We start from the raw sequence: 16,553 nt of genomic DNA, 5'->3' as shown, positions 1-16,553 counted from the left end.
TCGGCTATACTGGGATCTCACCATCATTATCATTATTCACATCATTCCAATTTAATCAAGTCACAATTATCAGCTTTGGTATTGACATCAGTGAGCTTTCAGAGAGAGGAGAGACACGTGGGTAGGCCTACCGAAGGAAAATGTCTGAAAACTAAAATGACTATGAAATTCGAGCCAAAGAATGTTTATATAAACTGTCTGCCAATCCCCCTACATTTTAACAGTTTAATAAGTCAGTTTGAAACCAGTATTTGTCCATCTCTCCAATTGTTCCGATTTGCAATCAAAAATATGCCTGAGAGATTCACAAGACTATAACATTGGAATATTGTAAAGTGCTGCCCTAGCCTGGCTGGCGAGGACACTCAGGTGAGTAATAATAGGCACAGAAACTAAAGAATACTATTTTTGTATTTGTCACGCTCGTCGTTAGAAATGGCAGACCAAAACGCAGCAGGTATGTGTATACTCATCCTCTTTATTTACGGGAAAAGAAGGGAAAAAAACAAACAAACACGTATACAAAAATAACTAACCGATGAATGACAAAATAACAGTCTTGACCGCAACACAGCAATCCAAGAACAATCTCCCACAACAGACAAACAAACACACCCTCATATATGGGACTCTCAATCAAAGGCAAATAGACAACACCTGCCTTCAATTGAGAGTCCCAACCCCAATGAACCCAAACATAGAAACAGACACACTAGACTCAACATAGAATTACATAAACATAGATCATAAACCAAAAACCCGGAAATACTAAATCAAACGCCATCTTACCAACACACCACCCTGAACCACATAAAACAAATACCCTCTGCCACGTCCTGACCAAACTACAATAACAATTAACCCTTATACTGGCCAGGACGTGACAGTATTTTATTAAGTTAAGATTCTCACCAAGATAGACAAACAGTACAGTAGGCTATACATTGTACAAGATAAGTATAGGCTATTTAAGAGAATGAATACAAATGTATGCTGCTAATGAACAATAACTAGGCTCAATCGATTACCTTTGAAACTATCCTCTTTGAACTGCCAAATCTGAATAAATGGGTTGGATTGTCCACCAAACGAATTGCTGGTTGTTCATATGCTAATAATCCAAATAGTCTGCTTAAAAAGACCTAGCACGGCTAACCTCAGCATTCATTATTCTTAGAGGAGGTTAGAACAAGCAACAACCTCACCAGAGTTTTATAGCCATGGCTCAGCCCTGAAGACCAGGGGCTGATGGGGACTTGCAAATCATCTTATTTGCGGGACTGGAAAAAACATAGCCTTTCTAAAATTATTTCCTGCAATTCTACGTTATTTTACATTACTGGAGACATTACAATAACATTTATTAATACCACACAAATGACCAAAATGTCAAGGTCGCTGCGAGCCTGTGGGATGTGCTATGGGGCTGATTACCTTCTCACTAACCTAGGACCAGTTCCGGGGGACCTTCCGCTGGGTGTTAGGTTGGATGGACAGTGGGAACAGCAGAGGGCCTCATCGTAGGGCCCTTATCGGAGGGCTTCGGTGAAGTCAGGAGGCTCATAGCCGTAAAACAGTTAGAGACAAGAGGGCAGAGGGAGGATACGTTGGAATGTTCCTTCTCTCTAACCTCTAACTGGATTCCATTTAGCCTCCTATGGTGTAGAGAAAGACACAGTAGTCCGCCGGTTCTCGTCAGTGGGATGTGTTAATACGGGAAAGTGGTATCCTCAGGGGCTACTGCAGAGGACCACAATCTCATGGAGCACCCTGGATTATCTCCTCGTCATTTAAAATTGTTGCACCAAAAACAGCATGGAGTCTTTCAGTGTCCTTAAATAGAGCGAGAACTTCTACTACGATTCTGTTCTCCTCTAGTAGTTCAATGATCCGGTCTTTTTAGGCATGAGTTGTTTACACTTTTCGAAGGGTATAAATCAGTAAATTCTTACTGTTTCACTATGGTGAACATATCACAGGTCTCACATTTCATGACTTTACCGTCCATCTCCGCATCCGACTCCAAATCAGAGGAATCCGACATGCCATAAGGTCAGAAACAGCAGACCCGGATACAACAGCCAACCACGACTTGAGATAAGCTGCCGGTGACTGCCAGGTAACCAAGCTAGTCAGAGCTAGCCAGGACTAGACTGCTAACATTAGCTCCAGGAGACTTTCAAATCCAGCCAACACGGTGTTAAAAACAGCACTGACACCATTGTCCCAAACTAAAACACTTAAACAAATGTTTTAATGATATACAATGTATAACTTAACTTAACTCATAATTTTGTTTTACATATAAGTGTTTAAAAAAGTATCAAACACAGAAGCGCTGTATTTTTAAAATATTTTTTTAGCTAACATTAAACTAGCTAACATTACGTTTATGATCTGTGTAGTAATGTTATGTCAGAATGCCATTTCACATTGCTAGTTAGGCTATAGCCTAATGTTAGATAGCTAACTAGCTAACATTGAACCTATTTGGTTAACTTATATTGAACCTATTTGGTTAACTCTGGTCTTTCTACAGCAGCGCTTCAGAAAGACCAGAGGGAACACTTTGTCTGAGATTGCTGGTGTTGTGAAGGACAGCACTGTGACAGGAGTCAACATCCCACAGCTGGTTGGACTGGAGAATGATATAGTGCTGGTGGAAAGCTATGGCTGGCAACAACACCTGACTCCGTACTTCAGGCCGCTAAACACAGTTCAAGTAGTACCAGCACTTCAGGTGAAAATCCTTTTCATTGCATGAGGTTATTCTTCTTATCTAAACTTGGGAGGTGAATTGATGTTGTTCAGGGTTGTAATGTCTTCTTAATTTTGGGGGGGGGGGTTATTTCCTGTTTTACAGCTTCGATGCTCTGGAGCCTGGTGTTATTGTTGCCAAGGAGCGTTCGGACTCAGTCGGGACCAGGTTTCAGCTGCTGCGCAACACTGACATCCTACCTCCCATAGATTTGTCTGCCACAGCTCGACAAACTTATCTTTTTGAGAAGATCAGGGAGTTTTGTGACAAAGAGTCTATGGACATCACACGCCCTGCACCAAAGTCAAGTCATCAGCACTGTCTGCAGTGCCTCTATTCACATGACTCTCTCCTAACACACACGCCATACGTTGCTGCTATTATTATTTATGTTTTATCCTGCTGCTCAGCCACTTCACCCCGATTGTATGCATATAACTACCTCGTCTATCACTGATATTGTTATTGATATTGTTCTTCTACATACTGTATATTATTTTATTTTGACACTATCTATTTCTGATATTGCTACTATGCAAGAAACCAATTGACTGTACTGTTTACACCTTCTGTAGAGACCCATCCACTTGGCAAGATGTGGCAGTAATTCTGCTTTGAAAGTTGATAAACTTGTAAACTCACTTTTGAGAAAATGGCCTTTGAATGTTTTGGTACTACTACTGGAGAGCTCTTCTTTGTCTACAAAGACCTTCGTACTTTTGTCTCGGGCTCTCAACGAATCATCTGAGGGTGATTTGTCGACCAGCCATCATTATCATAGAGCACTCAATCAATTCACTTCATGTTGTATTGACCTGCTCCCTTATTAATAATTGAATAAAGATTTAGTTTAAGTATAACTCTGACTTGTGTGATACGTTTGTCTCTTCTCATTTGATAGTAAATAAATTAACCACCACAGCTCTGGCACACTCAGATGAGAGTGCTCTGAAATCGGAGTAGATGGCCAGACTGAATTTACGAACGCACCCGAAAAGGTTACTTGCATAGGAGTCTTTTGTTAAGACATGTAGCTAGCTAGCAATGAACCATAATCCCAACTCATGACCTTACTATCCTGCATGAATCTGCAGGTAGCTAACCAACCAGGTTCAATGTTAGCTAGCTAGCAGTAGGCTATAACTAGCCAAGCAAATGGCTCTGAGATACGAATAATAAGATCATGCACTTAACGTTAGCTAGCAAGCCAGCCAGCTAATGTTAACTAGCTAGCTAACAGTACACTTTAACTGAAATGAAAACAACTTTGTCAAAATTAGAAACATGTAATATCTGAAAATGTAGCTAACTAGACTATCTTACCTGTGGTCTGAAATCGGAGTAGTTAGCCAGAGAGAATTTACCAGCTAATTTACATCTAACAACAGTTGCCGCAGTGAAATTCTATTGAAATGGATACTTGCACAGTGGAGTCTTTTGTTAAGACATGTAGCTAGCTAGCTAAACAATGAGCCATAATCCCAACTCATGGCATTACTACCTTGCATGAATCTGTAGGTAGCTAACCAACGAGGTTCAATGTTAGCTAGCTAACATTAGGCTATAACTAGTCAAGCAAATGGCTCTGAGATACGAATAATAAGATAACACGTAGCTAACAGTACACTTTAACTTGAAATGAAAACAATTTGTCAAAATTTGAAACCTGTAATATTTGAAAATGTAGCTAAATAATCAAGATACTCTCTGGCTTTATCCTGAGAGGGAACTTCCTGGCAAATGCTTGAATAATACTCTTATAAACTGGAAAATGAGCTCTGACTGGAACAGGTTTTTTCTGTAAACATCACACCCCACAGTTCTGATTACAGTATTGTGGATGTGAGGAGGGGTCATAGTGTATGTGTGCAGACATCATGTAAAAGGTGTTGGTGACTATTGTGTTGACCAAGGGGCTATTGTATTGGGACCTATGGCGATGAGTAGTTAGGATGGGGGTTCCATGTCTGGGCATGACACCTGTACCCCGTTGTCCAACTTCCTTGACCAGTGACAATTGTGATGGTCTTGTCAGGATGGAACTATTTTTTTGTGGTGGAACATGTTATTTCACATGCTGTACGTCTACATGCGTTAGTTGATCAAGGAATAATGTATTTGGGGCATCTGGGTACAGTGGTTCCTCCTTTAAAAGTTGTGAGCTTTCACCGCAGGACTTAGAGGTACCCAGCGTTACTGCTTCATTGCTCCAGACCACCACAAGGGGGAGTTGGAGCACTCATTATGCATTTGGGTCCCAAGGTTTTTATATGACCAATCAAATCGAGTGGTTCCAATGACAAATTTTGACGCGAGTCACCCGTTGCCTTGTGGCGTTCTTCAACAAAGATGGCTGACAAAACATTATGGTGGAACCAGATGTAAGTTGTTATAACGAGTCAAGCAAAAAATGTACAATTGAGAGGAATACGTTAGTTAATGTAGAGACAAACGTTTGTTCATATTTTTTTGTCATAATTTACAAAAAGCTTTATTTAGCAAGTTATCTGACTAGCTAACTAGCTAGCTAGTGTTAGGACAATGAATTTGAGCGAGGGGAACAACTTGAAACAGTGGATGAAACAGTGGATGTAAATAATCTAGCTAGCTAAAGCATTTACTGCACATTGAATGTACAATTGTGTAAGCTTGCTAACTAACTTGCTTATTGTGTAGTGGAGGATAAAAATATGGATGTGTAGCAAACTACAGTATGTAGCCGATCTGTGTATGGACCCTAAAATGTTTGGTATGAATATTAGTTCAGAACCTATCTATGAACCTCAGCTATCATAATTGTTGTATCGACTTCAAGTCTGAATGGCATTAATGAAGCCTATGGATAGAGTAGAATATTATATAACTTTATTATGCCAAGGATACAAGTCCTATATACAATTGTACTGTAGTTTTTACCACGCATGAGATTCCCACACTGTAGCCTGTACATTGAATATATTCACTGATCATGTACTCTTCCTTGACAAATAAAGGTGCGGTTCAGGTATGAATCTCTGAGACATTCTTTTTCAGTCATATCAAACTCCATTATTTGAATGATGCTGTGTCTGCATGAATGAATTACAATTACACACTTCAACAGTGTTTACCACTCCTGCTCCTGGAGTGGTAGCCGAAAAATCTAACTGTTACATGTATTAAGATATGACACTTCAATTAGAAACAAAGAACACAGAATAATTCATTACGATGACAAATTGTATCTATGCAATAGACTAGAAACATGATTGATTTGTAATTCATATATACAGAGAAAAAACTATGGATATCTAACTCCCTTCATCTGCATTAATCTGAGGACACAGGATAGGTGTTGTATTTCAATGAGCTACTTACTTTCAACCAGTGGAGAATGTGAAACGCTTTATTGAAAGAAGTTTATTATCCAGGTGTTATAAATACATAAATGCATTATAATTATGATAATTGTAATATTATAAATACAAGTTCAATCTGTGCTTCAATGCACATATGGTGTGCATTATAAAACGAGGAAGAAAGGCGAGGTGGGGAGAGAAGACAGAAAGGGAAAGAGGTAAGAACAGGGGCAGACAGCATATGATTCATGAATTACAGTGCTCCCTTAATATTCTCTCAGTTCATCACAATTGCGGTGTCTCCTAACCAGCCTTGGGCCCCCAGTTGGCCCGAAGGTTATCTTAACTTCTCTAGGGTAGGGGGCAGTATTTTCACGGCCGGATGAAAAACGTACCCAAATTAAACGGCCTACTACTCGGGCCCAGGAACTAGAATACGCATATTATTAGTATATTTGGAGATTAGATTAGTAGACACTCTGACATTTCTAAAACTGTTTGAATGGTGTCTGTGAGTATAACAGAACTCATATGGCAGGCAAAAACCTGACAAAAATCGAACCAGGAAGTGGGAAGTCTGGTGCTTGTAGTCCTTTCAAGTCATTGCCTATCGAACACACCGTGACTTAGGGTTTATTTTGCACTTCCTAAGGCTTCCACTAGATGTCAACAGTCTTTAGAAAGTTGTTTGAGGTGTCTATGATGAACAGAGAGCGAACAGAGGAAGTTGGAATTTGTTGACTCAGGAAAGCAAATGAGTTCATTGGCTCGCGTTCACGTGAGAGTTAGCTGTGTTCCAAAACGTTTTTAAAGACACTGGAATTGTCCAGTTGGAATATTATTGAAGTTCTAAGTTAAAAAGGCCCTAAAGATTGATGCTATACAACGTTTGACATGTTTGAACAAAGGTAAATATAACTTTTTTTGACTTTTCGTCGTGACATTTTGGCCGCGCTTCCTACACTTGGAGTAGCTTACTGAACGCGGAAACAACAAGGAGGTATTTGGACATAAATTATGGACTTTATCGAACAAAACAACATTTATTGTGGACCTGGGATTCCTGGAAGTGCCTTCTGATGAAGATCATCAAAGGTAAGTGAATATTTCAAATACTATTTATGATTTTAGATGACTCCAAAATCGCAGGTATCTGTATTGCCTAGTGTATTTTTCTGAGCGCAGTACTCAGATTATTGCAAAGTGTGCTTTCCCCGTGAAGCTTTTTTGAAATCTGTCACAGCGGTTGCATAAGGAGATGTTCATCTATAATTCTTTGAATAACAGTTTAATATTTTATCAACGTTTATGATGAGTATTTTTGTAAATTGTTGTGCTGATTCACCGGCAGTATTGGAGGCAAAATATTTTCTGAACATCACGCGCCAATGTAAAAGGCTGTTTTTGGATATAAATATCAACTTGATCGAACAAAAAATGCATGTATTGTGTAACATGATGTCCTAGGAGTGTCATCTGATGAAGATCGTCAAAGGTTAGTGCATAATATTAGCTGAATTTCTGGTATTTGTGACGCCTAGGAAAATGGCTGTGTGGTTTTTCTTGTGTTGGAACTGTCCTAACATAATCTAACTTTATGCTTTCGCCGTAAATCCTTTTTGAAATCGGACAATGTGGTTACATTAAGGAGACGTGTATCTTTAAAATGGTGTAAAATAGTTGTATCTTTGAGAACTTTGAATTATGACATTTTGTGGTTTTGAATTTGGCGCTCTGAGGTGGCGATGATGGGACTGGCTTCCTCTCTCACATCAAAACATACCTGCAGACGAAAGACGGATAGAGAGAGAGCATGATTAAGCCTTGTTTTTTTTATTCTAACACGGTCAGTCATCATAATCATCAGGAAGTGAAATGCAAAACTGACCTTGGATCATTAACTCTGGGACTACTACATCTTTATCTGAATTTCAATGTAAAGCATCTCTTTAATAATACTTCCTGTTGACCCAACCAAGTGACCTCTCACCTATGATCATGCTGTGCCTTCTGTGTCAGCCAGTTGATATAACCTAGAGGATTTAGGTGAGAAGGGGGAGAGGGATGAAGTGAAGAAGAGAGACTGTTATTGTGTGTGTGTGGTCTCACCTGGTGTCCACACTAAGTGGCTACAGAGTACTTTATGCTGAGAAACAGACACAACGACAAACAATAGAAGATAATGTCAGTAGAAGATAATGTCAATAGAAGATACTGTATGTGATGCAGCCACCTATCGGAGTGTACCTGAAACATTTAAATATAGAGGGCAATGTGTCTCACCACTTGGTTATTGCAAGGCTAACCTCCAGGGAAATCATGACTTGGTAGCAACAGATAGCAACAGATAGTCCAGTGAAAATGGCTGTTTATGTGGTGTAAATCTGAAATTTAGCAGCCGACATCTTAAGGGTTTTTAAATTAATGCATGTGAGACAGGTTCCACAGGCAGAGATGGAGAAAAAGAACACAGAACAGTTTAATTACCGCTGGTTATGGACACTTTTTCCAGCAATAAAGCTTCCACGGCCTGTTCCTCACACAGTGAACATCTGGCAATATCTACATTTTTGACCCCTTGATCAGCTCGCTCTCTGAAAGTAAAGCAAACAGCTTATTTTTTATAGATATGAAAACAATAACTGAGATATGACTGTTCAATCTAAAGCAGCAGACGTTATTTTTAGGATACGTCAATACAGCCCAGTGCAGCTTACCTGAGATGCCATCTTCGTAGGTGTCCGCTTTGACTTCCTTTGTGTCGGAAAAAAGTTGCTTTCAGAACAATTATTTTTGATTGAAAATAAAAAAAGGTTTTGCTCTCGACAATAAGACACAAATGTACCTCCATAGCATATAACAATTTGCCTGTGCATAACCACACCTTCATACAAACGTGCTACTGTATACAGAATTCTTGACGCACAACCGAAAATGCTGCCATATCCTGCCAGCACGCCCACAAGCGAGCCACTCAGGAGCAGAATGACACGTGGAGGAGGGAAAGGAATGAGATAGGAACAGCAATTTGTTGATGTGGGGGGAGGAGGGCTAATAGCTGAACAACAGCCTTTGCTAAATAATAGTCTAATAGCCGAGCTAGGTGTGAAACCCCCCCCCCCCCCCCCTCCTATCAGACCAGATTTGCCCTAACGACCAAGGGGTAGCTTGCTACTCAATGTAATAAAGTAATGACTTTTCAAATAAGTTACCTTACACGTTACCTATAAGTTACCTGACTATTTGTTACCTATGCTGTCCTGACGAACCACATAGCATATCATTACAGCAGTATGTATATTAGCTAGCTACCTAACGTTAGTAGTTCTACATAAAACTTGCCAGTATATTAACTAGAGGCTATCTAACTACCCAACGTTTATTGACTTGATTATTCTCGTATTTCTTAGCGTAGCTAAATGGTATATTCGTTGTGCTTTCTCAACGCACCTCGATGGTGTCAACTGTGCTTATGTTTGCGTAATGAAAAAGTTGGAAAAAAATAAAAACTTCTGACTTTTTCTGGTCTAGCGATCGATGACAAACGAGCTCGCTGCCCAGACTTACATTATTACAAAGGAGATTCTTCCGATTAAAATGGTGCCCGTGTAACAGTTTTGCTTCTGTCCTTCCCCTCGCCCCTACCTGGGCTCAAACCAAGGACCCTCTGTACACATAGATAACAGCCACCCTCAAAGCATCGTTACCCATTGCTCCACAAAAGCCGCAGCCCTTGCAGAGCAAGGGGAACAACTACTTCCAGGTATCATTTACATTTTAGCAGACGCTCTTATCCAGAGCGACTTACAGTAGTGAATGCATACATTTCGTACATTTGTTTTCTTCTCCGTACTGGTCCCCCATGGGAATCAAACCCACAACCCTGGCGTTGCAAACACCATGCTCTACAAACTGAGCCACACAGGACCTATCAGAGAGAGTGACGTCACCGATTGAAACGCTATTAGCACGCACTCTGCTAACTAGCTAGCCATTGTACACCGGTTACACCCGACTTGAAAAAAAACTAAATATACACATTGCGAGATATTTGGCGAAATAGACAGACATGCCTATATTTCCCCCATAGGAAACAATGGGAAGACCGCAGAGTTCCAAAATTATTTTTGTTGTTTACATTTTGTTGTTTGCATTCTAACTATAAAACAACAAAAAGCTGGGAATAGAACGTTCGGAAGGCGAGTTGGTGCCATGGTGCTCAATAGAACTAATAGGAGCTGGCAGGGTGAAAAATACACTAAAATAAGGCCTGTTTTTTCACGATTACTTCAAAACGATGGCCTTACCAGCTCTGCTAGGGCGAGTAAAATGGTCAGAGTGGTCTCATTTGTGTCTGGAAGTAGCTAGCCAACGTTAGCTTGGGTGCTTGACTGCCGTTGTAAGGCCAGAACGCTCAAATCAACCCTACTCCTCGGCCCAAACATCCAGTGTGAGCTCCGAGAGCAAAACGGTCTGAATTTGCAAACGGACAATTTTTCTTTGAATGGAAACACCATAATATTAATCTAATTAATTAAGCCAAATTTCTTCAAATGAATCCCATATACTATGTTTTTACAAAAAAGGTTTTAAATTCTCTGGTAATGCAAATACTATCAAATGCTTCTCAAAGATGCCCTCTGGTGGTCAAACTAGCAATAACTTGCAGTAACAGAAGAAATGGCTGAGAATGAAGTTACGTGCCACAGAATGCTGCAGCAGCACGCAGGGTGTGCCGCAGTATGACACAACTTTTAAAGGAGGAACCACTGTATGCGAGGTCAGGGGTGTTATGTTTGGGCGTGACACCTACTGTAACCATAGAGAATGCTTAAAGTTGTGATGGGCTGTGTGTATTGGAGGAGAGGGGCGGGTGTTGTGGGTCTGGACAGTTCAACTAAAAAAAATGCTTTAAATGAATAACCAGAGCTGTGAATTTAAAACATGCAGGGCTAATTGAATTATAGCCAGATCATTCTTCGGTGATTAAAACAATATTAAAACATGAATGTTAGATTTTTATTAGGAAAACCATTTCTCCCCCCATTTCTACCTCAGTTTGTATATGTGTGTTTGTGTGTTTTGTGTTGCATCTGGGCATGCGAGGTCAGGGTGGCGTCTGGGCATGATGCCTAAACCATTTTCCTTAACCAGTGAGAATGCCTGAACTTCTGAGGGGTGTTTCAAAGGTCAATTATGTATAAATAAAGCAGCATTATTAAGACCATATTTTATTTTTAATACATTAGCAAAAATAAATAAAACCTGTATTTGCTTTGACATTATGCGGTTTTGTGTGTGCCAAATTATGCGGTTATTTAAATTAGCCTTCATCACTGCAGTTTACAGCCTAGACAATAATTGTGTACTAACAATAATAGTAGCCTAGGATGTAGAATAATTGTACGTTCCGTTTGATGTTCGCAATCGTTTGATCTGTTGGGCCCACACATCACCCTCTTGGTATCGGTTGGACGGCCACCGATCTATGTTTCCCTGTTCATTTGCTTTTGTCTTTATTTTTCACACCTGTTTATGATTCCCTGATTATGTTCATTATTTTACCCTCTGGCTTCCTTGTTTGTCTTGTCCGTGATTGTTTCCTGTTTTGTGATTGTTGGAGGTGTTTTCTCCTAACCCTGTATTTTGGATGTGGAAGAAGTTTGATTATGATTTTAGAAAACACGCTATTGTTTACACTCATCCATGTGTCCTGCGCCTGACTCCGACACTTCTTCTAACTAAAGCATTACACCACAGACCAGCAAATATTCTTACACCGCCGGGACAGTGCGTCTGCCTTCACGTTCTGGGAACCTGGTTTGTAGGAAAGGGTGAAAACAAAGCGTGTGAAAAACATAGCCCACCTAGCCTGGCGAGGGTTCAGTCTCCTCGCTGCCCGAATGTACTCCAGATTTCGGTGGTCAGTCCAAATGAGAAAAGGGTGTCTAGCCCCCTCAAGCCAATGTCTCCATGCTTTCAGAGCCCCGACAACAGCCAACAACTCCCTATCCCCCACATCATAGTTTCGCACCGCCGAGCTGAGCTTCTTCGAAAAGAAAGCACGGGGCGGAGTTTTGGTGGCTTACCCGAGCGCTGAGATAGCACAGCCCCTATTCCAGCCTCGGATGCATCCACCTCAACTATGAACGCTAAGGAGGGATCAGGATGCGCCAGCACTGGAGCCGTGGTAAACAGAGCCTTCAGGTTACCAAAAGCTCTGTCCGCCTCAGCCGACCACCGCAGTCGCACCGGTCCCCCCTTCAGTAAGGAGGTAATGGGAGCCGCCACCTGGCCAAAACCCCGGATAAATCTCCGGTAGTAGTTGGCAAACCCTAAAAACCGCTGCACCTCCTTTACCGTGGTTGGAGTCGGCCAATTACGCACGGCTGAAATGCGGTCAGGCTCCATCTCCGCCCCTGACGCGGACAACCGGTACCCAAGGAAGGAGACAGACTGTTGAAAGAAAATACATTTCTCCACCTCTACCATCCTCCAGTCCGACATCCGACAGCTGGTTGGACTGGAGGATGGTACGGTGCTGGTGGAAAGCTATGGCTGGCAACAATACCTGACTTCAGGCAGTTCAAGTAGTTCAAGTAGTACCAGCACTTCAGGTGAATATAATTTTCATTGCATGAGGTTATTCTTCTTATCTAAACTCGGGAGGTGAATTGATGTTGTTCAGGGTTGTAATGTCTTCTGATTTTTGTTTGTTATTCCCTGTTTTACAGCTTCGATGCTCTGGAGCCTGGTGTTGTTGTCGCCAAGGAGCGTTCGGACTGTCGGGACCAGGTTTCAGCTGCTGCGCAACGCTGACATCCTACCTCCCATAGATGGTCTGCCTGTACAAGCACCACCTGGACTGGACCCAGCTAGACAAACTTATCTTTTGAGAAGATCAGGGAGTTTTGCGATGAAGAGGCTATGGACATCACATGCCCTGCACCAAAGTCAAGAGCAGGATAGAAACAGGCTCTCCAAATATAGATTTCCTTGTTCATGCGTGGTTTGGACTTACCAGTTTTTCTATTTTTGTATTTATTATGGATCCCCATTAGCTGCTACCAAAGCAGCAGCTACTCTTCCTGGGGTCCAGCAAAATTAAGGCAGTTTATACACTTTTAAAACATTACAATACATTCACAGATTTCACAACACACTGTGTGCCCTCGGGCCCCTACTCCACCACTAACACATATCTACAGTACTAAATCCATGTGTATGTATAGTGCGTATGTTATCGTGTGTGTCTGTGCCAATGTTTGTGTTGCTTCACAGTCCCCGCTATTCCATAAGTAGTTTTTTATCTGTTTTTAATATTACAATTATACAATTTATAAGGCACGTATTTTGTATTTCTTACACTTTCAAAAAAGCTTTTCACATTCTCTACTGGTTGAAATTAAGTCTCTCATGTGATGAAATACTACATCTATGATGTGTCCTCAGATCAGTACATACCTGAACCGCACCTTTATTTGCCAAGGAAGAGTACATGATCAGTGAATATATTCAATGTACAGGCTACACTGTGGGGATCTCATGCTTGGTAATAACTACACGCATACGACTTGTATCCTTGGCATAATAAAGTTATATAATATTCTACTCTATCCATAGGCTTCATTAATGCCATTCAGACTTACAGTTGATACAACAACTATGATAGCTGAGGTTCATAGCTGAGGTTCATGAACTAATATTTATACCAAACGTTTTAGGGTCCATACACAGATCGGCAAACATACACTACATGGCCAAAAGTACAGTTGAAGTCAGAAGTTTACATACACCTTAGCCAAATACATTTAAACCCAGTTTTTCACAACATTTATTCCGAGTAAGAATTCCCTATCTAAGGTCAGTTAGGATCACCACTTTATTTTAAGAATGTGAAATTTCAGAACAATAGTAGAGAGAATGATTCATTTAATCTTTAATTACTTTCATCACATTCCCAGTGGGTCAGAAGTTTACATACACTCAATTAGTATTTGGTAGCATTGCATTTAAATTGTTGAACTTGGGTCAAACGTTTCGGGTTGCCTTCCACAAACTTCCCACAATAAGTTGGGTGAATTTTGGCCCATTCCTCCTGACAGAGCTGGTGTAACTGAGTCAGGTTTGTAGGCCTCCTTGCTCGCACACGCTTTTTCAGTTCTGCCCACAAATTTTCTGTGGGATTGAGGTCAGGGCTTTGTGATGGCCACTCCAACACCTTGACTTTGTTGTCCTTAAGCCATTTTGCCACAACTTTGGAAGTTGCATCCATTGTCCATTTGGAAGACACATTTGCGACCAAGCTTTAACTTCAAGACTGATGTCTTGAGATGTTGCGTCAATATATCCACATAATTTTCCTGCCTCATGATGCCATCTATTTTGTGAATTCCACCAGTCACCCCCACAACATGATGCTGCCACCCTCGTGCTTCACGGTTGGGATGGTGTTCTTCGGCTTGCAAGCCTCCCCCTTTTTCCTCCAAACATAACGATGGTCATTATGGCCAAAAAGTTCTATTTTTGTTTCATCAGAACAGAGGACATTTCTACAAAAAGTACGATCTTTGTCCCCATGTGCAGTTGCAAACCGTAGTCTGGCTTTTTTTATGGCCGTTTTGGAGCTGTGGCTTCTCCTTGCTGAGTGGCCTTTCAGGTTACGTCGATATAGGACTCTTTTACAGTGAAAATAGATACTTTGGTACCTGTTTCCTCCAGCATCTTCACAAGGTCCTTTGCTGTTTTTCTGGGATTGATTTGCACCTTTCGCACCAAAGTACATTCATCTCTAGGAGACAGAACGTGTCTCCTTGAGCGGTATGACGGCTGTGTGGTCCCACGGTGTTTATACTTGCGTACTATTGTTTGTACAGATGAATGTGGTACCTTCATGCATTTGGAAATGGCTCCCAAGGATGAACCAGACTTGTGGAGGTCTACAATTACTTTTGATTTTCCCATGATGTCAAGCAAAGACACACTGAGTTTGAAGGTAGGCCTTGAAATACATCCACAGGTACATCTCCAATTGACTCCAATTATGTCAATTAGCCTATCAGAAGCTTCTAAAGCCATGACATAATTTTCTGGAATTTTCCAAGCTGTTTAAAGGCACAGTCAACTTAGTGTATGTAAACTTCTAACCCACTGGAATTGTGATACAGTAAATTATAAGTGAAATAATCTGTCTGTAAACAATTGTTGGAAAAACGACTTGTGTCATGCACAAAGTAGATGTCTTAACCGACTTGCCAAAACTATAGTGTTAAAAATAAATGCATGGAGAGGTTGAATAACGAGTTTTAATGACTCCAATCTAAGTGTATGTAAACTTCTGACTTCAACTGTATGTGAACACCCCTTCAAATTAGTGGATTCGGCTATTTCAGCCACACCCGTTACTGACAGGTGTATAAAAATCGAGCAGTCATGCAATCTCCAAAGACAAACATTGTCAGTAGAATAGCCTTACTGAAGAGCTGTGACTTAACATGGCACTCTCATAGGATGCCACCTTTCCAACAAGTCAGTTCGTCAAATTTCTGCCTTGCTAGAGCTGTCCCGGTCAACTGTAAGTGTTATTGTGAAGTGGAAACGTCTAGGAGAAACAAAGGCTCAGCCGCAAAGTGGTAGGCCACACAAGCTCACAGATGGGACCGCCGAGGGCTGAAGTGCGAAGAGCGTAAAAATCGTCTGTCCTCAGTTGCAACACTCACTACCGAGTTCCAAACTGCCTCTGGAAACAAAGTCAGCAGAAGAACTGTTCGTCGGGAGGTTGATGAAATGGGTTTCCATGGCCGAGCAGCCACACACAAGCTTACGATCACCATGCGCAATACCAAGCATCATGGTGTAAAGCTCACCGCCATTGGACTCTGGAGCAGTGGAAATGTGTTCTCTGGAGTGATGAATCACGCTTCACCATCTGGCAGTCCAACGGACGAATCTGGGTTTGGCAGATGCCAGAACTCTACCTGCCCGAATGCATAGTGCCAACTGTAAAGTTTGGTGGAGAATAAATAATGGTTTGGGCTAGGCCCCTTAGTTCCAGTTAAGGGAAATCTAGACTATTCTGTGCTTCCAACTTTGTGGCAACAGCTTGGGTAGGCCCTTTCCTGTTTATTGTGTAGATTGAAGGGAAATAAACTATTTTATCAATTTTAGAGTAAGGCGTTAATAGTGGAAAAGGTCAAGGGGTCTGAATACTTTCCGAATGCACTGTAAGCCAAATAATCTATTGATAAAATAAACAATGTTTGCCTGCGGGCCAATGCCAATAGTTCCAAATTATACAGCAAATAAAGGGGGTTATTGTCACTATAAAAATGTGAATGGAGGTTGTATTCCAGGCAGACTTTCACACCCGTGCAGTTTTTTGACAGGTCTGATTGATAACAGGAAACATGCCATGCGCCAAGTAAATAAATCTCAATAATGTTGTACATGCGTAGACT

The sequence above is a fragment of the Salmo salar genome, chromosome 12 (assembly GCF_965601325.2).
Source record: "Salmo salar chromosome 12, fSalSal1, whole genome shotgun sequence".
Lineage (NCBI taxonomy): Eukaryota > Metazoa > Chordata > Actinopteri > Salmoniformes > Salmonidae > Salmo > Salmo salar.
This window is presented reverse-complemented; position numbering follows the sequence as displayed.